Source organism: Ambystoma mexicanum, chromosome 4q (assembly GCF_040938575.1).
Source record: "Ambystoma mexicanum isolate Mex_15411 chromosome 4q, UKY_AmexF1_1, whole genome shotgun sequence".
Taxonomy (NCBI): Eukaryota; Metazoa; Chordata; class Amphibia; order Caudata; family Ambystomatidae; genus Ambystoma; species Ambystoma mexicanum.
Window position 1 is genome coordinate 326,655,248 of NC_090928.1, and position 25,670 is coordinate 326,680,917.

The window sequence follows — 25,670 nt, forward strand, 5'->3', positions numbered from 1 at the left end:
AATTCTCCACTGGAACTGCACAGGAGCTGCAACTGGGCCACTCTCACCGACCTCGGTCCCTGGCCCAGCCACTCTCCACTTGCACTGCCTCCCTGGCAACCCCTGCACTGCAGTACTGTCTCTCTATCCCTACAGCCCTCCCTTCCCAGCACTTGTCTGCACTTACCTTTGTAGTTGCCACCAGGCGACCTATGTATTATTTTTTTGGGCTACTTCCCCTGTACTGGACTCCCCCCCACCCTTCCCCTTGCACTTTTCCCATTCCCCCTACCCCTGCACTTGCACCATCTCAATGACACTTGGCCTAGTAGTACCGTTCTCTGTGTTCCCTTGTTCCCCCTCCCTGCCTCATTGCGCCTTGGAATACTTGTGTATGGCCCATATCATGTCATATGTGTGCCTTTTGGTCACACAATATAGCTTGTGTTTAAGTAGCTAGGGATGCAGACGATGTGGCACTTCCATGGCAACTTTCTCAGTGTGGTAGGGTTGTGACAGTTAACTGTCTCTTTGTCATTATCGATTGTCACCTGGTATGTGCCAGGCCTGTGTGCACTCCGCAGGGGTGGGAGTTTAGATGAAAAATGTGGCCACAAGCTGGGTCCGGGCTTCCTCGCCACGTGCCCTGTCCCCTCCCATGGGCAGCGCCTGTGCCTGTGGTTGGGGATGTGGGGGCACCACCATGTCCACCGGGACGCCCTGCCGTGTTGCAACATTGTGCAGGACACATGCTGCCACAATGATCCTGCACACTACTGGTGGTGCATAGAGTAGTTGCCCACCAGAGCGGTCAAGGGAGCGGAAACGTGACTTGAGCACTCCGAATGTGCGCTCCACTATGCCCCTGGTTGCAATATGGGCGGCGTTGTATCTTACCTGGGGTGGTGTGGTGGGGTTCCGGATTGGCGTCATCATGTGGTTGCTCAGAGGGTAGGCACTGTCCCCTGGGGAGGTGATAATAGTTGAGATTATTAGGGTTTGGATATTTGTCTGTGTGTGACTTGCATGCATGTGCAAGGGCATTTGTACTGACCTAGGAGCCATGTGTCGCCATGCTGCCCAGCTTCCAGGGCCCGGCTCAGGGCGGACATTCTGTATATGAAACTGTCATGGGTGGAGCCAGGGTAGTTTGCATAGACAGAGGTGATGATTCCCTTTGCATCACATACCACCTGTACATTGATGGAATGCCAGTGCTTGCGGTTTCGGTAGATGTGCTCAATGGCCCTAGGTGGACGTAGGGCCACATGGGTGCAATCAATGGCACCGAGCACTTTGGGGAAGTGTGCCCACCCTGAAAAAATCCAGGACAACGGCCTGCCTTTCTGCGGGTGTTCTGGGCATGTATATGTGCCTGCGGACTGAGGGGCGCGCTGTCATGATTGCCAGTACCTGGTGTAGGCAGCGTGACTGCGTGGCCTGTGAGACCCCCCCCACTATGGCAGTGGTCCGCTGAAATGACCCAGTGGCCAAAAAATGCAGGACATTGAGCAGCTTCTTCAAGGGGCTCAATGCTTGGGAGCAAAGGGTGGGGGATGTGAGGTCATCTTCCCACTCCCTGACGAGGTCTAGGATGATATGGGGTGGAAACCTATACCTGCCATAGACCTGGTCGTCAGGCATCCCAAAAAGGCTTGTCCGTGGTGCGAAAATGCGTGCCCTGGCTATTCTCCTCCTCCTGCGGTGTCCCACGATCAGTGCAGCGACAAATGGGGCATTCATCGTAGCTGTATATACGCGTTTGTTGTTTGCGCGCACTTTTATGCTGTGCGCGGGGACGCTTCCGCCTGCCTTCGTGTGGCAGACGCGTTGACGCCTGTGCACGTCTTTTGCCGTGCGCGGGTTTCCCGTATTCGGATACGGTCCGAGTGTCATCGCGTGTGATCGGAGGGGAGTGAGCGTACACGCAACTGGCCTGGGTACGTGTGTTTCGGGGTGCGCGGGAAGTTCCACACGCGATTAGCCTGGGTACGTGTGTTCCGGGGTGCCGGGAACTTTCACACGCGATTGGTGGAAATCCACGTGTGTTCTGTCATCACGTGCAATGAGGGAAACACCTGCGCGCGTCACGTCACAGACGCGCTCACGCGCTAAGGGCCTTTGGTCCAATGAAATCACATATGCATGCTGCCGTGCATACGCGCTAAGGGCCTTTCCTCGTATTACACGCGGACGTGCAGTTTTCCACGCGCGCTTACGCGCATGGGCCCTTTCCTCGTATTACACGCGGACGTGCAGTTTTTCACGCGCGCTGAAATGCCCATGCAGGTCTGTACGCGTCACGTCACAGGGGCACTTGCGCTTGAGGGGCCTTCTGTCCAATGAAAATGCGTATGCGTGCAGACGCGCTTACGTGTTAAGGGCCTTTCCTCGAATTACACGCTGACGTGCAGATTTTTCACGTGCCAAATCACTCCGTATCAAGCTGGCCACGCGTAAGCACACGGAAGACCACGCTCCTGCCCAGAAGGCCGAACAGTATGATGCCCTCTTCGGAAGTTCCCGCGCCGACAAGGAAGGACGGACTCGGATCTGGACTGACATCGTGACTGCCATCAACGCGGAGGGGGTGGCAGTCCGCGACTTACAACATGTCAAGAAGCGCTGGGAGGACTTCAGGTCCAGGACCCTGAACAAGGCCCAGCGCCTTTTGAAGGCAGCGGATGCCAAGGGGCGCCGGGGCCACTTGTCGGAAGAACAGATGAGGGTCCTGGAACGCATATCCCCAGCGCTCCACGTCCAGGTCCTTGAGAAGCAGACCCGTCTGGAGTCGAGCGGTGAGTGTACATGCATCCTGATTGTGAGCAGTGCGTGTGGTGATTATTCAGTAGTGTGCAGGTTGCACATCTGTTTGTATGGGGTCGAGTATGGGTGGGGGTGTACAGGGCCGTGGGGCTGACACATGCGAGGGCTGTAATGTGTGAGACATGGATGGTGCTTGTGTGTGTAGGCTTGCATGCCAAATGCAGTTGTGTGGGCACACATGTTTGGATGAATGTGTATGTAAGTAGACATGTCCGTGATGTCACGCATGTATGTTGTTTTCGGCTGCATGTATCAGCACTGTGTACATGTGCATGTGTGTGTATTTGACAAGAGTGCAACAGTGATGCAACATGGATGCATGTGACAGCGGTATGTGGAAGCCTGATTAGCAGATGTGACATGGATGCCCGTCTGAACAGTGCGACACTTGGCAGAGGTGTACACATGCATGCAAGTGTGGTGGTGTGTGTACATGTGTGGTGCACTTCCTGTGTTGCATGTGATGTCTGGCTCACCTTTGGCTGCTCATGCTGTTGTATGTGTATGGATGGTGGTGGCAGTTGCGATATGGCTGTGGTATGGCTCATGTGTGCGAGTTGTAATGACGTGCGTTGGGGATTGAGATGACATGTCTGAGGTTTGCCAATGCCACTCATGTACAACTGTCATGTGTCTATGTGTCCATTGTACAGTGCCCTGATGCCTGTGTTTTGTTTCTCCCTGTCTGCAGTGTCAACTGATGAAGAGGGCGGAGAAGTTGCTGTGGAGCACAGCGGCGGGGATCCCACCGCCAGCCGGAGACGCAAGGCCCGGCTCCCCTCCCATGTTGTCATCTCGTCGGGGAGTGAGGAGTCCGGTGCCGCGTCCCAGGCCGCAGCTGCCGGGGGGAGGTCCAAGAGGCGGAGGTTGGAGTTGGACTCCTCGGCAGCAGAAGGGGCAGCTGGGACCCCACAGGGCCCAACAGGGGAAGATGGCACGGAGTCATCCAGGTTGGTGGGGGGTTTGGTGGAGGAGGAGGCCGTGCAAGCACCAGAGACGGGGTCTGGAGGTGGGGATCCCACTGGTGCTAGTGGTGCAGTGCAGGACCAGGGACAGGAGGCAGCACAGGCTGCCGCGGAGGTGCCTGTGTGCAATCCTGTCCCTGATCCTGTCACTGCATCATCTTGCACCAGCAGGGATGCCTACGTCCAGACCCGTTTTCAGGCAGGTGATGAGCTCACGTCAACTGGCCTTCCTCTGCCTGCGGATGTGGCTATCCAGGTCCGGGTTGAGCCTGTCCTGGCTGGTGTGGCGTTGCGTCAACGGGCCATGCGAGGTGACCTGCAGTCTTTTCATGAAGAGACTGCACGTCATCTCGAATGGCTCGTTGACCACGTCAGCCTGCTGGGACAGGTCACCCAGGCCGGATTCCTCCGTCTGATGGGGCTTGCTCTGACCCCCTCCTCAACTGGACCCCCTACGCGCCAGTCGTCCTCTGTGCCATCTTCCCACCCATCAGTCACCTGGGTGCCCTGTGGAGCTGCCTCTGACGGTGCGGCCAGGATGGTGGAGGAGGCATCCCTGCCACAGTCGGGAGTCGGACGTCCAGCAGGGGTGGCCACATCTACGACTGCACCCCAGCCGGCGGAGGATGTGCAGGCAGCAGGAGGCAGTGCACGGGCAGAGGCACAGCAGCAACGTGGTGGGAGCCATGAAGGCTCGGGGCCTTCAACATCAGAGGGGCAGGCATCGGCCGGAGGGCAGGAGGACCCAGGACAGAGAGTGTCTTCCGTGTGGCAGCGGTTGGGCCACGCCATAGGTGCGGAGCGGCAGCGGGCGGAAGAGGCACGGCTCACAATGGTCAGGGCGGAGAACTCCATGCGGAGGGCCCTGAGGCGGGCCGAGTGCCTCGAGGCAATCCGCAGGGGTTTGGAGGTGGAGACGTCGACGGCCCTGCGGACCCTCGGGGCCATGGAGGAGGACCGCCTCCGGGACAATGAGGAGGAGTTCGATGATGCCCTCGCCCGGGACATCCACAAGTGAGCCGTGAAACTAGCCCGCTGCCCTTGTACATAGTTATGTAGGTAGTGTTAGGTTTCATTTTTGTTTTTATTTTATTTGGACCTTTCGGACATTGGCCACATTTTTGTATATAGTTTATTGTATTAGTTAGTGTAGTTAGGTTTCCTTTGTTTTGTTGGGATAATGGACCCTGGCTTGTTCCCATGTACATAGTTCGCAGTTGGATTGTATTTTTTTTTGACTTTTTAACCATGGAGCAATGGCTTTCTTTTTTATTTCCCATTGGATTTTGTTATGTGGACATTGACTTTGGACAACATTACTTTGGAATTTTGTTTTTGGTTTTGCTTTTTTTAACGGACATGCTTCTTTTCATTTGTGTACATTCACATTTATGTTTCTTCATTTTTTATTCTATTTATGTTTCCTTTAATACATATTATTTTTGGTGAACTTCAATGTGTGGTATCTCATTGGTTTCATGCATTTCATGATATGTGTTTTGAGATTCACTGACACCCATTGGGTGTATGTGAGGGAAATGTGTTTGTTTCGGAACTTGCAATTGGTGTTCTGTGATGTAATTGCAAGTTATGAATGGGTAGATGCAATACTCGGGTGGGTGTTTTGCATTTGGAGGCTGACCATAGGGACCAGGGATCTAGATTGTGATGACATGTTGGCTGGGGAACATGAGTTGCACATGGGTGGGGGCCTGCTGGTAGGTGCCCCACAGTGCTGGGGGGTGGGGGTGGTGGGGAACATGAGTTGGACATGGGTGGGGGCCTGCTGGCAGGTGCCCCACAGTGCTGGGGGTTGGGGTGGTGGGGAACATGAGTTGGACATGGGTGGGGGCCTGCTGGCAGGTGCCCCACAGTGCTGGGGGGTGGGGGTGGTGGGAGACATGGATGGGGGCCTGGTGGAGGCTGCCCCTGCACTGCTGGGGGGTGGGGGTTGTGGGAAACATGGGTGGGGGCCTGGTGGAGGCTGCCCCTGCACTGCTGGGGGGTGGGGGTGGTGGGAGACATGGGTGGGGGCCTGGTGGAGGCTGCCCCTGGTGACTGGGGGGTGGGGGCGGTGGGAGACATGGGTGGGGGCCTGGTGGAGGCTGCCCCTGGTGACTGGGGGGTGGGGGTGGTGGGAGACATGGGTGGGGGCCTGGTGGAGGCTGCCCCTGGTGACTGGGGGGTGGGGGTGGTGGGAGACATGGGTGGGGGCCTGGTGGAGGCTGCCCCTGGGGAGTGGGGGGTGGGGGTGGTGGGAGACATGGGTGGGGGCCTGGTTGAGGCTGCCCCTGGTGACTGGGGGGTGGGGGTGGTGTGAGATATGGGTGGGGGCCTGGTGGAGGCTGGCCCTGCACTGCTGGGGGGTGGGGGTGGTGGGAGACATGGGTGGGGGCCTGGTGGTGGGTGCCCCTGGTGGCTGGGGGGTGGGGGTGGTGGGAGACATGGGTGGGGGCCTGGTAGAGGCTGCTCCTGCACTGCTGGGGGGTTGGGGTGGTGGGAGACATGGGTGGGGGCCTGGTGGAGGCTGCCCCTGGTGGCTGGGGGTGGTGGGGAACATGAGTTGGACATGGGTGGGGGCCTGCTGGCAGGTGCCCCACAGTGCTGGGGGGTGGGGGTGGTGGGAGACATGGGTGGGGGCCTGGTGGAGGCTGCCCCTGGTGGCTGGGGGGTGGGGGTGGTGGGAGACATGGGTGGGGGCCTGGTGGAGGCTGCCCCTGGTGGCTGGGGGGTGGGGGTGGTGGGAGACATGGGTGGGGGCCTGCTGGCAGGTGCCCCACAGTGCTGGGGGGTGGGGGTGGTGGGGAACATGAGTTGGACATGGGTGGGGGCCTGCTGGCAGGTGCCCCACAGTGCTGGGGGGTGGGGGTGGTGTGAGACATGGGTGGGGGCCTGGTGGAGGCTGCCCCTGCACTGCTGGAGGGTGGGGGTGGTGGGAGACATGGGTGGGGGCCTGGTGGTGGGTACCCCTGGTGGCTAGGGGGTGGGGGTGGTGGGAGACATGGGTGGGGCCTGGTGGAGGCTGCCTCTGGTGACTGGGGGGTGGGGGTGGTGGGAGACATGGGTGGGGGCCTGGTGGAGGCTGCCCCTGGTGGCTGGGGGTGCAGGGGGACATGCGTTGGTGGGCAGTAGTGCAAGTTGACATGTGGGTTGGCTGGTGGGCATGGCCATGGTGGATGGGGTGCCTGCATGACATGTGCTGGGTAGGCCCCTGTGGTGTGAGCCACCTGCAGGGCCCGTGGAGGGTGTAGAGGGAACACCTGGGAGGACCCACACGTGCAATTCACGTGTGCTGCTCCCCGCGCACCCCTGTAATACACGTACCCTGATGATATCGCGTGTGGAACTTCCCGCGCACCCCTGTAATACACGTACCCTGATGGAATTGCGTGTGGAACTTCCCGCGCACCCCTGGAATACACGTACCCTGATGGAATCGCGTGTGTAACTTCCCGCGCACCTCCGAAATACACGTACCCCGCTCAATCGCGTATTTAACTTCCCGCGCACCCCCGATATACACGTACCCCGCTCAATCGCGTGTGTAACTTCCCGCGCGCCCCCGAAATACACGTACCCCGCTCGATTGCGTGTGTTGCTTCCCGCGCACCCCCGCAATACACGTAGCCCGCTCCCCCAGGCCCGATCGCGTGAAGTAGCCCGCTCCCCCAGGCCCGATCGCGTGAGAAACTTCACGCGAACCCCTGAAATACACGTAGCCCGCTCCCCCAGGCCCGATCGCGTGAGAAACTTCACGCGAACCCCTGATATACACGTAGCCCGCTCCCCCAGGCCCGATCGCGTGAGACACTTCACGCGAACCCCTGATATACACGTAGCCCGCTCCCCCAGGCCCGATCGCGTGAGAAACTTCACGCGAACCCCTGAAATACACATAGCCCGCTCCCCCAGGCCCGATCGCGTGAAAAACTTCACGCGAACCCCTGAAATACACGTAGCCCGCTCCCCCAGGCCACATCGCGTGAGAAACTTCACGCGAACCCCTGAAATACACGTAGCCCGCTCGCACAGGCCCGATCGCGTGAAAGACTTCACGCGAACCCCTGAAATACACGTAGCCCGCTCCCCCAGGCCCGATCGCGTGAAAAACTTCACGCGAACCCCTGAAATACATGTAGCCCGCTCCCCCAGGCCCGATCGCGTGAGAAACTTCACGCGAACCCCTGAAATACACATAGCCCGCTCACACAGGCCCAATTGCTGTATGTTGCCACTTTTGTAATGCGCAGGGACGCTACCGCCTGCCTTCGTGTGGCGGACGTGTTTCGGCTTGTGCGTGTCTTTGGCTGTGCGTGGCTTTGCCCTATTCGATTCCATGAATACGTGTGGTTCGAGTGCGTGTGGGCGTTCCGTCTGCTTCCCTGCAGTACATCCCCAGTTACGCCCTTATTTTCGCACGTTGTTCCCCATTCCGCACGTTACGCCCCGTGTCCCGCCCACTTTCTGGTGTATGCGCCGAGGTTGTGCGCTTTCACTGTGCGCGTTGCGTATGCCTTTCGGGATGTTGCAGTGACTTGTGCGCCATGCACGGGTTTGGCGCACATCCCGGGGTGTACACACGCAGGGACTTCCATGAATCGCACGCGTGCGCGTGCGCCTGTTTTTTTCCGCTTGCGCCTGCTTGCGCCTGCTTGCGCAGAGATTTTCGGCACACGTTTGTTCCATGAATCGGCCCCAAAGTCTCCCACGGGAGGGGAAGAGAAGCAAGAGCTCACGCAGGGGGGAACAAAGGAGCGGCCCACTGCTGCGTGGATAGAGGTGGTTTGTGGCCATAATAACCAAGATATCTTCTGTCTGGGGAGAGGTGGAGCACATGGCCTCTCCTGTACAAAAAGAAAAGGTAATGGTCTCCTGTCTGGGGGAGACAGGCGTGGCGAGGATGCCCGACGCAACACCAAAAGAGTCTCCCGCTCTGCTGCTGCTCTAACAGTTTAGATCTCCCACCTGGGGAGAGCGAGCGGGGTGGCCTCTGCCGCATTAGAAAGAAAAATAAAAAGCTCCCACCTGGGGGAGAGATTGCAGCGCAGTCGCCACCCCATGAGAAAAATAAATCTCCTGCCCGGGGAAGAGGATGCAGCGTGGTTGCTGCCATCAAAAGGAAAAATAAATAAACTCTTGCCTGGGGGAGTACAAAGTGGTGAGGGCAGGCTGTATGAACAACGATTGATCTCCCACCTGGGACACAGGCAGTATCTGAAACTGCTCATACCTGGGTGTAGGCAGAGAAGCAGCGGGCACCCTGCATTCAGCGACAGTATTCCTGCCTGGGGGAGAGCAGCTGCCTATGCTTCTACAGTAGGGTTGAGTGCTCCTGTCTGTGGGAGAGTGTGCAGTGCAGTGCGGCCCCTGCCGCCGACGCAGGTAGTGAAAAGTGGAACTCCTGCCTGGGGGAGGATGGCGTCCCATGTCGTCTCATCAGTTTAAACTCCCGTCTGGGGGTGAGAAGCAGAGCGGCAAGGACTGCTGCTGCAGTCATTCTAATCCCAACTCCTGTTGGGGGGAGATGTCCAGTACCTGGATGCACTCCTGCCTGGAGGAGAGGACATGGGGTGGCCTGCCCCTCTGGACGCTTGATGGAGGCACTCCTGGGTGGGGGAGAGGTGCACTGCCTCAAGTAAGACCGACCCGTGGTGTGGCGAGGTACACTGTTTTAAGGAAGGGCACTCCTGTCTCGGGGAGAGGTGCACTGCCTCAAATAGAGGCACTCCTGAGTGGGGGAGAAGTGCGCTGCCCAGAGAAGATCCTGCCTAGGGGAGAGGCCTTGGCGGAGATGAGCGGACCATGCTGCTACGGTGAATGAACACTCCTGCCTGGGAGAGAACTGCTCTGCAAGAACAGCCGCCGCGGTGGCTTTCACAGGAAGACACAACCGTGACCCTGTCTATCTTGGCGACTACTCCCAAAACTATTGAACAAAACGAAACTGACCGAAATCTCATCCTAATACAAAAAAGAAATTATCCTTGCCAAATGCAACTCCTACAACAAACGTATCTTTAGCGCTAACTCTAGCACCAAAGAATTATTCTCCATCCTCAAGGAACTTGAATCCCCTATTAGCACACCTGATATCTGTACCAAAGACAAAACATGGTGCACTGATATACAACAGGCCCCCTCCAACAAAATATCTACCCTTCAAAGTAAAATATCCCAAAAAACCAATCCCTTAACCATCTTCCTCACAATATCACTCCAAGAGTCCCTGCGAAGGACCCACTGGCTAACTTGACCTCCCGATTTAATTTCAACAGAATTTCTACCCTTGAGGCAGAGAAAGCAATTCTTTCCCTCTAGCCTTCTAATTGCCAGGGAGATCTCTGCCCTGCTCAGCTCATAAAAGACGCGGCTAGAGACCTAGCCCCCTTTATAGCCAAACTCATCAATGCCTCATTCACATCTGGCACCATCCCATCTAATCTCAAACAATCCTGGGACCTCCCGCTACTAAAGAAACAATCTCTAGATCCACTCATACCTACAAACTACCGCCCTATTACAACGGTCCCCTTTCTGCTTAAAATCCTTGATAAAGTTGCTTATCTTCAAATAAAAAAATACTGGGAGCAACATAAACTCCTTGGAGTACGTCAATCAGGCTTCCGCCATCAACATGGAACTGAGACTGCCCTTATCGACCCGAAGGCACAGGTAGACTAGTTGAGAGACAAGGGGAAATCAGCCTTACTCCTATTAATTGACCTCTCAGCTGCATTCAACCTTGTGGATCATAAGGTCCTATGCAGACACCTGGATTCAGCTACCCACTTCTCTAAAGATGCTATTACCTGGATTGAGTCCTTCTTAAGCGAGAGAACTATGAGGGTCTTCTCTCTGTCAGCAGCCGCGGATCCCATTCCCATCTCCTGTGGAGTGCCTCAGGGGTCCTGTGTCTCCCCCACCTTATACAACATATTTACCAAGCCCCTCATTGACCTTCTTGGTATCACCTACACTAACTATGCAGATGATACCCAGATTCTCTTCCCACTTTCTGGGGTCTATGGAGAGGATTTGGCCTTGGTGAATGGAGTGTATTGCATCATCCAGGCATGGATGGCCTCCCATGGTCTATGCCTGAATTATGACAAAACGGAGCTGATCATTCTCGGCACCCACACTAACCTGAAGAAATTAGGACATGAGTACTCATCTTTCATTATAATTGGTAACCTTATTAAGGTGGCTAAGGAAGTAAAAACGCTTGGCTTCTACCTTGATTCTACCCTCTCCCTAGCCAAACAAGTAAGCTCCATGGCTTCTGCCACAGCCTACACATGCAAGTTGATCAGAACTGGTAAAGCCTTTCTCTCTGATGACAACTGCATTATTGCAATGCATTATACATTGGGGCCAACAAATCTATCATCCAAAAAATCCAAAACCTGCAAAATAATGCAACCCAATTCAATTAAAAACGGCCTCCCTGACTCACAAGGCATTGAACAACACTGCCCTGAGCTATCTCATGAACAGACTTCAAAGAAGAATCTCCAAAAGACCCACGAGACGTATCAATTCCAACTGCATCAACATCCCCAGATTCAAACTCTCTAAGGTTGGTGGAAACAGCTTCCACGTCAAAGCTGCTCAAATGTGGAACTCCTTACCACATCACATTAGAGAAGATCAATTTTACCCTAAGTTCAGATTAAGCTACATCAACTGGTTTAAGTCGAAATACATCTATGTCCGTACACATCTATCCAGTAGGACTACACTCTCGCATCATCGCACCATCTCCAGCATATTTGCCTGTACCCTACTGTATCCCAGTTATTCCAACCTTGCCTTTTTATCCTGCCTTTAATGTTTTGATTGTCTTTGCACACTCCCTTTCTTTGCCCTTTCCCTCTGTGTTCCGCAACTGCACTATTGTCTGCATGCATTGCCATTTCTGTAACCAAGCTTCGCATTATCTGTAACTGCTGCGCCCTGATACCCCTGGGTCTGGTGTGCATTACAAATGAATAAACTAAACTAAAGTATCCTTGCGGCCAAAGAGCCAGTAGAAGGTCACGCTGCGGGGTACGTCCCCAGCATCTTCAACGGGAGAAGAGCAGTGTGGCAAGAATCGCTGCTGCAGTGGATGTACCCCGGAGCCCACAACAGCATCCTATCGCATGGGGGAGCCGGCAGGTGGCACGACATGAACCGCAGCCACAGTGAACTCCCACTGTCAGGCCGGAGGCAAGCCAGGAAAGACAGCACGACCCAGGTGCGCTGCCATCAACTCTTGAAAGATGGCGCCGCTGTTGTTGCCACAGCAACATGATTCGTGACTGCCAAGAAGAGAGAAGACGTGGGGGCCCTAAATACTGCCTGTGACAACTCCTGCCACAGGGAGCCTCAACAAGGTGCCTCAACAAGGTGCGGCTGCTGCCACGACGGTAGCGAGAACAAACTCCCGCCTGGGTGAAACCAGGCACGACCCGCTGTCGTCAGCTGTTCCCGACCTGATGGGGGACTCGAGGAGAGTGTCCTCCCCTTGCACCCATCCTCATGGGGGAAAGAGGGCCCAAAAGACTCCAGACTGTCTGCCGCAAAGAGAAAGGAGCACCAAGGCCCCGCTGGAATGACCATCCTGCGGCATTGGGAGCGGGGGGCTGCGAACACCCTCCACTGGCTGCACAACAGGGGCCTGCACACTCAGGCCAGAAGGGCCAGGGAGTTGCTGGTGAGACAGCAGCCGATGGGGCCTCTGGCGTCCCCGGCCACGGCTTTCCCGGCTAGTGGAGCGCACTCCACCTTGGGTGAATTGACAAAAAGGGGCTGCCCTGTGACGACCAGTCGATGTGGCCCCGGTATACCTGGTGTGGCTTTTTTCCGGCCAATGGGGTGATCCCCTCTCTCTTGTGGACTGCGAATGAGGGGCTTCCCCTATGACCAACCTGCCGATGTAGGCCCGGTGTTCCTAGTGCAGTTTTGCCGGCTAGTGGGTCGCTCCCTGCTCTTTTGCTGGACTAATAAGGTTTGCAGTGGTAAAGTTCCAAAGGTGTGTGTTGCACGCCAATGTATATATGTGTGTACATTTATACCGTGACAAGGCGTGTTTACAATGCAGGGATACCACAAACGTGCTACGCTTAAAGTGGTCTTAGTAGTAATGTGTACTGAAGCTGTGATCCTGCGTATGAATCTCATGCTTAAAGTAAGCCCAGTATAACAGCATGTTAGCAGTGTTGGTCAGAACTAACAGTGGGTCAAGAAGTTACCACCATCACTCATGAGATAATAAACTGAACCGCCCAAACGTTGGTAGTAGAACCCCTGTTAAGTGTTTATAGTAGTGGATTGAAATAAGAGTGTGTATAGTGTTTACCAATAAACCCCGGAGTGCGGTGTGTGAGTTTTAGCGGTCTCTATAACGCATGCCATTTGATGTTGTTATTGTGTGAATTGTTTGTTTTTACCCTTGGCATGAGATGTTATGACATCAGCAATGAGCCACAGGGCTCGTCCTGAGTCACGTATGTGACCATGTGACCCACACCAATAAAGGCGCCGAGCGGGCTTTGCATCTGGATACCATGTCTGTGCGGCGCACAGGCAATGGGCCCACCGGGCTGCCCCGCAGCACGGGGCATCCTTCATCTATGAGGGCTGGTCACCCCAGTCCTCATAACAATTTGCCCCAGAGCAAATCTTTGTGAATCAGGACCATGAGGGGGCGCATTCCACCAAGATTCTGAAGCAGATGCTGAGTGGGGTGCAGAGCCTTATAAATCCATGATATTTCAGGGTGCAGAACGTCAAGTTCAATTCCAGGGCGATGTACTCACAAGAAAATGACGTTAGGCCCTGTGTGGCAAACACGCATTTACATTCCTGACTTGTACCACTGGGAAGCAGAGGCGGCTGGCATATTTGACTTTGCTGAAGTTACGGGAACGTTTTAGAGCAGGCGTGAAGGGCAACTTTATAATTTACAACTCCAGTCAGCCCAGCCCTGCCGGCTCTCCCGCCTTGCCGTGCACATGGACATGGCATGTTTGTGGAGAAATCGAATCCGTCTACGGCAGCCGCTCCCCCATCGCTCATCCTCTGGGGATGTCATTGGTGACCCTTTTAACATTGCCTCGAAATGGTTTTAATTCACATTCACCCTACAGCGGTTCCACAAGGAGAAATGCCATATTAATTGAAATGGCGCTCATTGCAGCCCGTGTCGTGGGATCCAATTTCGGCATCCTGTCCTTTCATATGAATTTTTATGCCGAAGGATAATGAAAGGAATTACAAATGGCAACATTGCACTGACATTTCTCACAAGTGGAGCGCCACGCGGTTGAGGGTTTGTTTTCCAGTGGCTTACCAGTGGAACAGGCGTGAAATTAATATCTCTAGTTTTGCATTTGGACGATGTATAGAACTGTAGAAAGGGAACTACCAAACACAGGGGTATTTTCCACAAAGGGTTCCCAGTGACCTCTTATAAGAACGAATTGTGATGCCCCACGACACCTGGAGGTGGAATATATGCCTCTTAATGTATAGTTAGCCATGTTCTTGTGTATGATGAGGATGGCCCACCCAACTCATAGGGTCCCTTTTCAGTCTTTGTGCTGTCCCCAGCGGTGTTGCTAGGTCTGGAAAAGACATGGGGCTACGCTAATGTCGGAACTATCGGGACTGGGGGCTAGCTAGACTTTTGGTTGTAGCTCCTGAGATTCTAACCGGGGCTACAACCAAAAGACCATGGGCTATAGCCCCCCCTTAGCTCCCCCTCCCCAGCAACACCTCTGGCTGTCCCCATGGACCTGCAGTGGAGGAGCCGTCCAGGGGAGGCATAAGGAAACCATAAGCAACATCAAGAATACTTGGTCTCCTGCCACCATCCCCCTTGTTTAGTTCCTTATTCCTCTCCAGCAGCCCAAAAGGAAAAGTATACCCGGTGCTCTGCTTCCCACACCTTACTCACATGCCTTCCCTCTTTATCCCTCACCTCCAAAAAAGTATAAACAAACATACCTGGTCTCCTGGCATCCACTCCCACCTCCCTCATATCTCCAAGCCCCTCCTTCCATTTTCTGCAGCTGCAAGCTCTTTCTGACTGACAACACCTGAGCCACTGACCTATTGCAGCTTCATGGCTGTCAGTGAGGAAGGCCGCTGAAGCAGGAAGGGCAACTGCCAAGCACATTGCTGTTCTCCAAGCTTGCTGAGCGTTGGGCTGTTTGTAAGACTTGTGATTCCAGCGCTATTCGGAATCAGTCTTGCAGTTGGCATCGCAGCTTTAGAAGCATAACGGTCGAGTGTTCAACATTCTGCTCGGCCTCTTCTGCTCACTTGGGCCTGAAAAAACCTAAGGGAGCAGGGCTCATGTCGTGGGTACACGCGGTGGGCAGAGTCCTCCACTTTTTTCTGGTGTCCCCCCACGTTTTTCAGAGGGCACCTTGATATTCGAATTTCTGGTGGCTTCACGATCAATTGGTATGTTAATGAGCATTCCCCCACTTTTTTTTAGGACTTGACCGGTGTGAGGTAGGCAGGGAAACGCCATATTTTCAGGGGAAGCTCGTCCAAAATGGTTGGCTCTGCATCATGGAGGAGCCAGCAGCCCAGAGCTATGCAGAGAGAGACCAGCACACAGGTCCGGGGGTACAGGAGTACTTTCTTTCCCTCTAGGAATCCATTGTAGAACATGTTGGGTAGCAGTGAACAGCTGGGCCGTGCCTGTCTGGGTGGCTGAAGTGAGAGGGCGCTTTCCTATGCATCCTCCTCTCATTGCGGCAAAATTGGAAGCCTCAGGGTGTTCATGTTTCACAGGTATGGCATGCCTGGCAATTTCTAGATGCCCAGTACTCTGAAACATGACCCCTGATGATTCTTGGTGTGTGGTTTCCTTAGTGGCGGGATGTGAGATGCTTTCTGAAAGCAGAGCCCAGAGTGACCAAGCCAAACTGTGAGGTAAGTTACTATCTTTTATTTACATATTTTCATTTGGCAATAAAACACAGAAATCATTAATATCTTCAGATATAATAGCGTCCGAAGAGTACCCTCCCTCTCTTTACTGTGCAATGTGTAGGTCATAGTTTAAGTTGAAGGAATCCAGACCATACCTCCTCAAACAATGTGAGTTTCCTTCGCCTTTTCTACAATACCCTCTGCACCTGTGATCTCCTCATTCCTCTACCCATGCAGCCTTTGTCGGTGGTTTCACTATTTTCCTTCTCCTTAGTATCAGTTTCTTGGCTGTCACTGCAGCTCTGAATAGTCAGCATTTCTGTGGGAATGACAAATCTTCTACTTATGAGTCCCCCCTAGTGGAAGGGTTTCAAAGGTAAAGTCAAAGTCTGTCCCTAATACTGTATCCATAGTCCTTGTTACACCGGCCCAGAAATTGCTGACTCGGCTACACACCAAAAGCATATGTTTGAAAGTTCCTCTTCCGTGTTTGCAGCCCCAGCAGATTCCAGAATCACGTATTCCTGTTTCAGTCATTGTTGCCGGTGTTGAAAATACTCTGTTATGTATCTTAATCTGACGGACTCTATCACCCCAGTACAAAGACGACATGTTGACATTTTTACAAAATTCTGCCCATTTTCCTTCAGAAATCTCCTTCCCTAACACCTGAGATCATTTAGCTAACAATTTTGTCTCCGCCAACTCAGCCTCAGCTGGAGGTGGGGTCACTGGGGTGACTAGAGCTTTTCTTTTGCAGAAGCTCTTTTCTTTAAGGAAGGTTTGGGCCCTTCTTTTTTCCTGGGACTCTGGATCTCTCCTTGGTCTCTTTATTCTTGTTGGAAGAAGTGGGTGACAGGCCATTTTTCTCACTGGAGACTTTGCATTCCTCCTTAGTCTCAACTGGGAGGTTTTTAAGGTTGCCTCCCTGGCCTTTCTGGTCAGCTCCCTTTTCTTTTTACTAGGGGGCTTGTGTGTGCTGGAGGCTACACCCAGAATCCTCCGATCATTTACCAGTTTTTCAGACAGTGTTCAGCCTGAACACAAACAAAACTCATGACAGTCATATCATTGCACTTAATGGTGGCTGGCATTATGGGGCACATTTGGACAGGGCCTTCTGCAAGTTTGGTGGGCCCGCTTGGGTGATATGTTACATGTTCAGGGATGAAAAATCTCTCATCCACCAGAGTAATGCTGGCCCAGTGTCTCTAATCGCAAGGGTCTCCTGACCATTGATGTGTACACTGTCCTTGTAATATTTGTTGGTATTCTCAGGAATGGTATTGTGAACCTCTACATTCTCTTGTTCCCACAGATCCATAGACACTAAAGAAACTCTGGCTTGGACACCAATGGGTTCTTCAGCTGAAGTGTGAAAGATAGCACCTGTCATAGGAGCTGGTGTAGGCTAAGGAGACAGATGGGATCCCTGAAGTTGTAACCTTGCATCTGGGATTTCTTTTCACATGGTCACCAACCCACACACCTGACATTTGCCACAGGTTCTTTGGAATGAGTGTTTCTTGTAACCACCCTCTGGTTTGGCTCCAGAGGGTTCACTAGCCCTATAAGGTTTATGGGGGAATTTACCCTTGGGATGTTTGGGGCCTCTTTTAATGGGGGATTAGTGGAGTTATCTTTCCCATTTTCCTTATGCTTCTTCCCCTCCTCCTTCTTGTGAAGAGCCCCAGAATCCTTGTGAGTAGCCCCGTTGGCTACCCACAGGTCAGCAAGTAGTGCTAACTTCTTAGGGTCCAGTTCCTTAGAGTCAGCACGAACATTAAAAATGCTTTCTAGTATGGCAAGATTCCTCATGCCCACAAAGTACTCCCTTTGTGGCCCTTAATCCACCCATCTAGGATATTCAGGCACAAACACACCCAAGTGGCCCACAACACACCATCCTTTTTTCTGTGGTCTCTAATCCGTTTCAGGTATTGAGATGGAGACTTCCCAAAGCTAGCTATGAGAGATAATTTAACCAACTGGTAATTTCTTTATCAGTATCATCCAACTCCATCACAGCATCACAACCATTATGGGGAAGCCTGGTGATGTAACTTGCCTCCTGCAAGTTGTGCCTGGGCCAGTGATGTACAAGGAACAGGAACCAGGCTGACCCAGGTGAGTAGAAACAGGAACATGCTTTATTGTCTCTTATTTTAGATCAGAAAGTAGGAGAGAAGATCTGCAAGCATCCACCCTGGTTCCTTGCCCAGCTCCAAGTGCAACTGTCAGTTCCTGGAACACTCAGGTGCCCCAACACTCCAAGCTCCACTTGAGCATTCCACTAGGCTCTGCACACACACATACAATCAATCACAACATCCAGGATACTACACATCTCCCCCCTTTAAACAACCACAAGAAAATGTAACACCCCCACAATCAAGCTAGGACTACAAATATAAACTACTACAACTCCTTCTACCCTGGCCTGCCACACCAGGGTATCGGTGCCGCCGCCACCAAGCACAAACCTTGCCACAAGGACAAACAAAACCAAACTACAGACAAAGACCCTCCTAAACCAAAACACCTTCCGCCAAGACTGCCACCACTGGCCTCAGGTCTGCCACACCTGAGCACAAACCAACACCCAAAGTGAGGCAAACTAACCTACCAAAAATAGTGTAGCCACCATCTTGTAAACTTACACAAAGCCCAAACCAATTGTCCTAAACATGCCAACAATGATTCCGTACACACAAACATTTACCCACAACAACCATGACTCATCCCTTCTCCCCAAAGAAAACATGAAAAAGGATGAAAAGTCTAGTAAAAGTGACACACAAAATAAAGATCACAAAAATCACAACCACAAAAGAAAGAAGTGTGGGGTGAGAATATGCATAGCAAAAAGGACTATGCTAAGCTGTCAAAACAACAAAAACACTACAAAGATGAAAACAGTAGTGTGATGCAAAACTCCAAAATTCGCAAAAAAACTACTCAGATGCACACAGAAATGGTAAATCTGTGATGTAGTCTAAAAACTTCTTTCACAGACGCACACAAAAATTGGAAAATGTGTGGTGCAATCTGAAAACTCCAAGTTAAACATCAGATATTTCCAATGAATAAAAACAGAAAGAATCCCTGCTAGTGTGTATAACTACCACACCACACACTGACCTACAACCTGTGTGCCCTCCACAAACAAATGTACTCCAGAATAAACTGGCGTGCGTAAAATACTGCTACCTGCTCACAAATGCACCGTGTGGCACTACAGAAACAGTCATTAGGAGAAAGAAACACTGCTCCTAACAAAAAACTCCAACCTCAACATAGAGGAAAATTGTTGTGCGGTAACCCACAATGCACACAAAACTACTACTCTGAGGGCCTCCAACCCCAGATTTCATATGCACAACCTGCGATGAAAAATAACTACAAATAACAAAATGGGCCCTATGCCCCTGAGTCAATCACTACTACTTAACTCAAAGTCAAAATACTGGAACACTCCTCCTTGAGTGTCCAACCTCCTCCATAAACCTGGGGTTCCCACGGAAGGTTTTCCTACATCGGCAAACACACCTGGCCAGTGTGTGTAAACCAAACCCCACAACATGCATGCAACTCCAAAATACATACTCCTTATTTGCGCAACTACTACACAACAAACGTGCACACTCTCACACGTCAACATCCACTAACGTGCAACATCCACACGCACAACACTACAAAACATATGTGCTACTTCTCACACAAGTACTACAGCTACAGAACATGCTGCCTCCTGTGCGCACCCTTACGTCACATACTCCCACAATCACACTACACATGTTGCTCTAACATACGCAAACTCCAAGTCACAGTCCATACCACAACTTCAGTGCACACAAAACACACAAATAGCATTTCCATTTCCCAATGTGTACATCACATTAAACTTAAATATTGATTACTGAATCCTAATAAACACATCCTGTACGTTTTCTCCAATAATTCGGACTTCCTGCAATAAAACTGCAAAACTCTGTGGACTATACTTCAGTTTCATTTGGATATGCAAAAAAAATCAAGAATCAGTTAAAAATTACATCATCAAGAAAACATTTTGCTTCAATATTCATGTGCGTCCGTATCTATTAAGGCAAATAAACACATTTCCCAAAGGTAGCGCCCAGAAACCCACTTTGCATACATACAATTCCTACCCCCCAATTTGCCCCAAAACTCACGCTACACACTCAGCATAAACTTCATAGCACTCGGCAAAAGAAAATGCATTATTATTATTTCAGCACCCAATGCTCGTTTTTTCCTGAACATTTCCTCCTGTGAGTGAACATGCCAGTTTAACAAAAACATCTCCATTCACGTTGCTCCACATCTGAATTACTGCCTCCCATAATGTTGCAGATCCTCAGTAACTCGACCGCAACTGTCAGTACACGATGAGCCCAGCCCGTGGCTCAGAAATAGTGTCACCACAAAAACACAACTCCTTTGGTCGGGCGCCGGCACTGAATCCCATTTTACTCCATTGTAATGCCACCAGTTTAAATTGAAAGTACCTGTGTATCCGACACCTGATCCCAGCCGCTGGCATCATCACAACGCTTTGCACTCACCAACTTGCTGCCCGGTGCTGTAAAAACTACTCCATTCCAAGCATCACAGTGCTTGTTCTGCTTCCTTTTTTTTCTTTTCCCTGGCGCATCCAAGGAAAAACATCCTTGTCCTCGTTGGGAGCGCATTAGTGCACGTCATCATGCTGAGGGACGTCCTTAGGGCCTTTCTTCTGAAGTGGGCTTCCGTGATACTCGTCTCCTCCGGAGCTCCAACAATGGCACAGGCAGACTCCATGGGTTCCAGCTTAACGGCTAAGGTGGACCGCAGGGGTTCAACTGGGCGCGCGCCACCCAGGACCCCTTGAGATCCTCCAGGAATACCGACAATGTGCCAAACAATTTTTTTTATTGCATTACCTCCACGGCAATGCTCCAATGCCACACTACATGTCCCATCAGCTCTTTCTCCAGCGGGAGCGCAACGGCGCTCGGACTTCAAAACATGCCAGCTGCTCACTGGTGACATCTTCTTGCTGTCACACGGCTTCCATCCTTAGTAAAGGCCCAATACTCCTCCTGCCTCATGACTGACTACAGGCTCTTGCCCTTGCCTGTCTGATGCCTCCGACGCCACAGTCAGTCATCTACTTCAACAGCAGTCATCATTTCTTTTTTCTTCACGCCATCTCTCCATAACATCGCTTCCCGCAGCTGGTACTTGGCATCAGCCTCCTCTCCTTCACCACTCCTTCTCTCCTACACCCAATTTCCTTCGGGTTCAAATACCCTCATCGCCATTTGATGTAACTTGCCTCCTGCAAGTTGTGCCTGGGCCAGTGATGTACAAGGGGCAAGAACCAGGCTGACCCAGGTGAGTAGAAACAGGAACATGCTTTATTGTCTCTTAGTTTAGATCAGAAAGTAGGAGAGAAGATCTGCAAACCTCCACCCTGGTGCCTTGCCCAGCTCCAAGTCCAACCGTCAGTTCCTGGAACACTCAGGTGCCCCAACACTCCAAGCTCCACTTGAGCATTCCACTAAGCTCTGCACACACACATACAATCAATCACAACATCCAGGATACTACACATCTCCCCCCTTTAAACAACCACAAGAAAATGTAACACCCCCACAATCAAGCTAGGACTACACACTTCACCTAGCCATGACCCAGGGAACTAACTCACTGTCACATATACCTTGCACCTTACATTTAAACTCAAATGTTTCTAGCCAGTCAAGATTATCAGTCATCAGGTCATACACCCTCACTAAGTCTTTGGGCAAACGTGGCTTCCTGATCCTGGATGCATCAGACAAAGAGCACCCTGAAAGGGAAGAGAAGTCAAGAGACAACTTTTTCATTTCTTACTCATGCTGCATCTCCTTCCCTCTGAGTGTAAGGTCCTTTTGCAGTTCTTTTTCTCTCATTTCTGATTGCATTTCCAGTTTTCTGAATTCTAACCGGAGTTTCATTTTCTGAATCTCTAGAAGGATTTCTGAGGACATGTTAGAAGGCATTGCAGGTATGGGAGAAGAGCTGGAAAATTGCTTTCTCTTCCTCCTTCTCTCATTATTCACTCTCAAGTAGGTGAGTACTAAGGTTTATATCCTGACCTGTGTTATCTTCACACATATCAATATTCGGAGTAGGTGTGACAGGTTGGTGATCCAGCAAGGTTTGATCAATTCACTTTTCTTTTCTTTACAACTGATGCCTCTTGAGTTAATACATTTCTTTAAGTGTGTCAACTGTAAGGGTTACAAGAGCCTTTGCTTTAAAGTTTTCCATATTACAGTTGTTTAGTAGTTACAGATTAGGTAGAACCAGCCTTGTGGATCCCTGAACAAGGGTACAACCAAGAGTCAATGTAATCCAACACCACTCAATCCCACCAGCAGTAACACCAGTGTTAGGGGAGTTCTCCTAAAGGTCACCTGTGGTAAAACTTTATAAAACTATCCCCTGGTATACATGCCCCAACTTCTAGTATAGGTCTATACTACTCAAAGATTTGGTACTATGGCAGAGAAGTCAGGCTTATTTTAGGAGGGAGATGTGAGTTGTAGGTAAGTACAATGAACTCAGTTAATACACAAGACCAAAGAAACTCTTACACACTTGTAGTTATAGTACAAGAGATATTTATTTTATGTACACAAGGTAAAATTATATTCCGGTAAGTACTATTTTAACTAATCATTACAATAGAAAACATATGCAATACTTCAGGTGAGTAAACCAATAGTAAAGAAAGGAAAATATCCTCCTTCCTGGGAGCTGGCACATATTATTCCAATCTATAAAAAGGGGGATAGGTCCCAGTAAATTAATTACCATCCAATTGCCATTCTGGACGCAGATTAAAAAATGTTTTCATGTCTGCTACCGGAACATCTGGAGTCTTGCGCCAGTAGCCGGAACCTAATATCAAAATGGCAGACTGGCTTTAGAACGGGGATGGGCACCCAACTGAATGGTTTATTGTTGAAATGCATCCAGGGTCAGGCATGGGCAAAGGTGGGGGTTCAGGTTTTCTTTGCCTCAATCAATCTGGCAACAGCTTTCAATGCAGTTGATTGCTCACTGCTGTGGTTAAAACTCAAGGAATGGGATATCCCTTTGGGGTTGCTCAGTCTGCTGGTAGCACTTCATACTAATTCATCTATTCAAGTGTCATTAAACCAGGAGGGTCATCTGTCACAACCGGTAAAAATGTTTAGAGGCGTTAGGCGGGGTGTATTTTGGCCCCCTTTCTTTACACTCTTTATATGGCTGACCTGGAACCATATTTACAAACTAGGGCTTTAGCAACTGCCAAAATTGGAAATATTATGTTGTTGCAGAGAGGATACGCTGATGATTTAATTGTATTTAACAACTCTCCCATTGGCCTCCAAAGAATTTTGAACTGATTTTTAGCCTTTGCTAAGGCAAATTCGTTAACCATTAATGCGGCCAAGACAAAGGTCATGCATTTGACGAAGTCGAATCTGGTGGAGAGGATTGATTCTCTCATTTATCTAGGCTTCAAGATTTTCTCTAAATCTTCATCCACTTTAATTAGATCATGGCAGCTCTAAAAAAAAACAAATCTATTAAATCAGCTTCAGAGGGTAGACTAAAAATTTGGGAAATGTTCCGTATTGCCATGCAAACGTTTCTATTTAGGAAAACTGGTACCTAAATTACTGGAATAGAGATTCACGATCGATCTGTATTGGACTATCTCCCATACCTTAAAGCCTTGATGTGGAGAAGAATCCTCCGCCTCCCCCCTTCAAAGCCGCAGGCAATTATCTGGTCTGAATTGGGGGGTTACTTCCCCTAGGGTGCAAGCACTGTGAAAATATCTAGCTCTCTATGGGAAAATGTTGGCACTGATACCCAATTCACTGAGGTGCGACTTTGCACAAACTTGTGAAGAGGGGGGAATTCATGTGTTGGGTGATATCAAGAGCATCACCCACCTACTTTTGAAGGAGTTGGGTTGCCCTGAGGGGGTACTGGTGGGCAATCTGGTTAGTTAAAGTAAAGAAAGATCTTTATGCTTTAGATTGGGCCACTAGGGTGGATGAATTCCAGATGTGTCCATACCTAGGTCATTTAAAACATGATTACAAAAATTGGTGAAAACTCAGAGAGCAGACTGAACTAACAGTGGTCTTCTTTTTAGTTCGGGGCTCGTGGGGGAGGACTCAATGTCATAAGAGAAAAAAAGGGGGATCCCAACGAGCTACCTCTAGATGTAGGCACTTGAGGTGACAGAACTATGTATCAACTCCCATATGCTTATAACACCATCTATATCAACCAATGTAAAAAGATGGAGAGATCGGTGGTTACAAAAAAATATATTCTTATTTTTATTTTGTGATTACTCATATGTTAAAAAAGACCAACAGGTCATGTTTGCAAATTAGAACAACATAAAACCAAAATTAATAAGAAGACAATTCTTTTAACACTTTTCGTCCTTGTGTTCACTCATATAATACATTGACACAATATATATGGGGACCCTGCAAATAGTTGGGCATGAATTGTACATTGCAAAGTCACCCATGTGTTACTAACATCACTTGAAATTCAATGTATTCTATGAGTGAACACAAGGACAAAAAGTGTTAAAAGAATTGTCTTCTTATTAATTTTGGTTTTATGTTGTTCTAATTTGCAAACGTGACCTATTGGTCTTTTTTAACATATGAGTAATCACAAAATAAAAATAAGAATATATTTTTTTGTAACCACCGATCTCTTCGTCTTTTTACATTGGTTGATATAGATGGTGTTATAAGCATATGGGAGTTGATACATAGCTCTGTCACCTCCAGTGCCTACATCTAGAGGTAGCTCGTTGGGATCCCCCCTTTTTTCTCTTACAAAAATTTGGGAATTTTGGCTCCTTATTTATCAATATATGCCAGCAGAGCATCGCAGTCTACCTTTATGAGATTTTGTTTGAATTTAGTTCGCACAAAAGAGGTTCTTCTGAGCTATGGTCAGGTTGACGCCGCTGATGTCAATTGTAGATTCTGTAGTCAGTCCAAAGAAACTAGTAGGCTTATACTGTTAGGGTGTGTAGCTCTGGAAACACAAAGAGTAAGAACATTTTTTAAGTTTAAGACGGGTCAGTTTTTAGGAAGTAATCAAATATGGAGTTATTGGTTGTGAGGCTCAACTACATCACTTGTGAATGCAGTGTGTATATTGTTTGATTCACTTTTCGAATGTAATGAATCCTAGTTTGCTGATTATTTTATCTTTTCCTTTTCATCTTTTAATTTAGAATGTACTTGATGTAATTGAATATAGGTTCTTTTCTTCTTTCTGTTCTTTTTTAACTGAATTAGTTTGCAATGAATATGAGGAAGAGATCTTTTAAAATGATTATTAGTTAAAGGTCGGTTTAAGTTTTAACCAATAAAACAAAACAAACAAAACAAAACAAATTAATTATACAATATCATGAACACTGTTCAATGATAAGTAAAATCACTTGTTATATCAACTCAGAACATGTTTTGTGTAGGAATAAAAAGATTATTCAACATCAACAATAGCAGTTAAGTAAGACCTGTAATACTTTCCAGAGGACTTGAGGCTTTAGCAGTCCATCCCTATCTAGGTATGAGTTCTTCAAAAGTCAGATTGGTAAGGCACAATAGTAGAAAAGGCAAAGTTCCATCCTTAGAATTCTTCTATTACAGATTAGTAAACTCCTTTTGTGAGTCAGGGACTTTGGGAAAGGCTCCATATGGGCGCACAAGCATTAGGCCTGGGTGAAAGGTATGGGTGAATATTCAAACACCAAAATCAGCACTCCAGCAGCAAAACAGTGACAGAATGACTTGAGGTATGTACTACAGCTGGATTCTTTCCCAGTGCAGTAACGGTGGACCCGGTCTCTTGTTCCTTTGTCGTGGTGATGAAAGG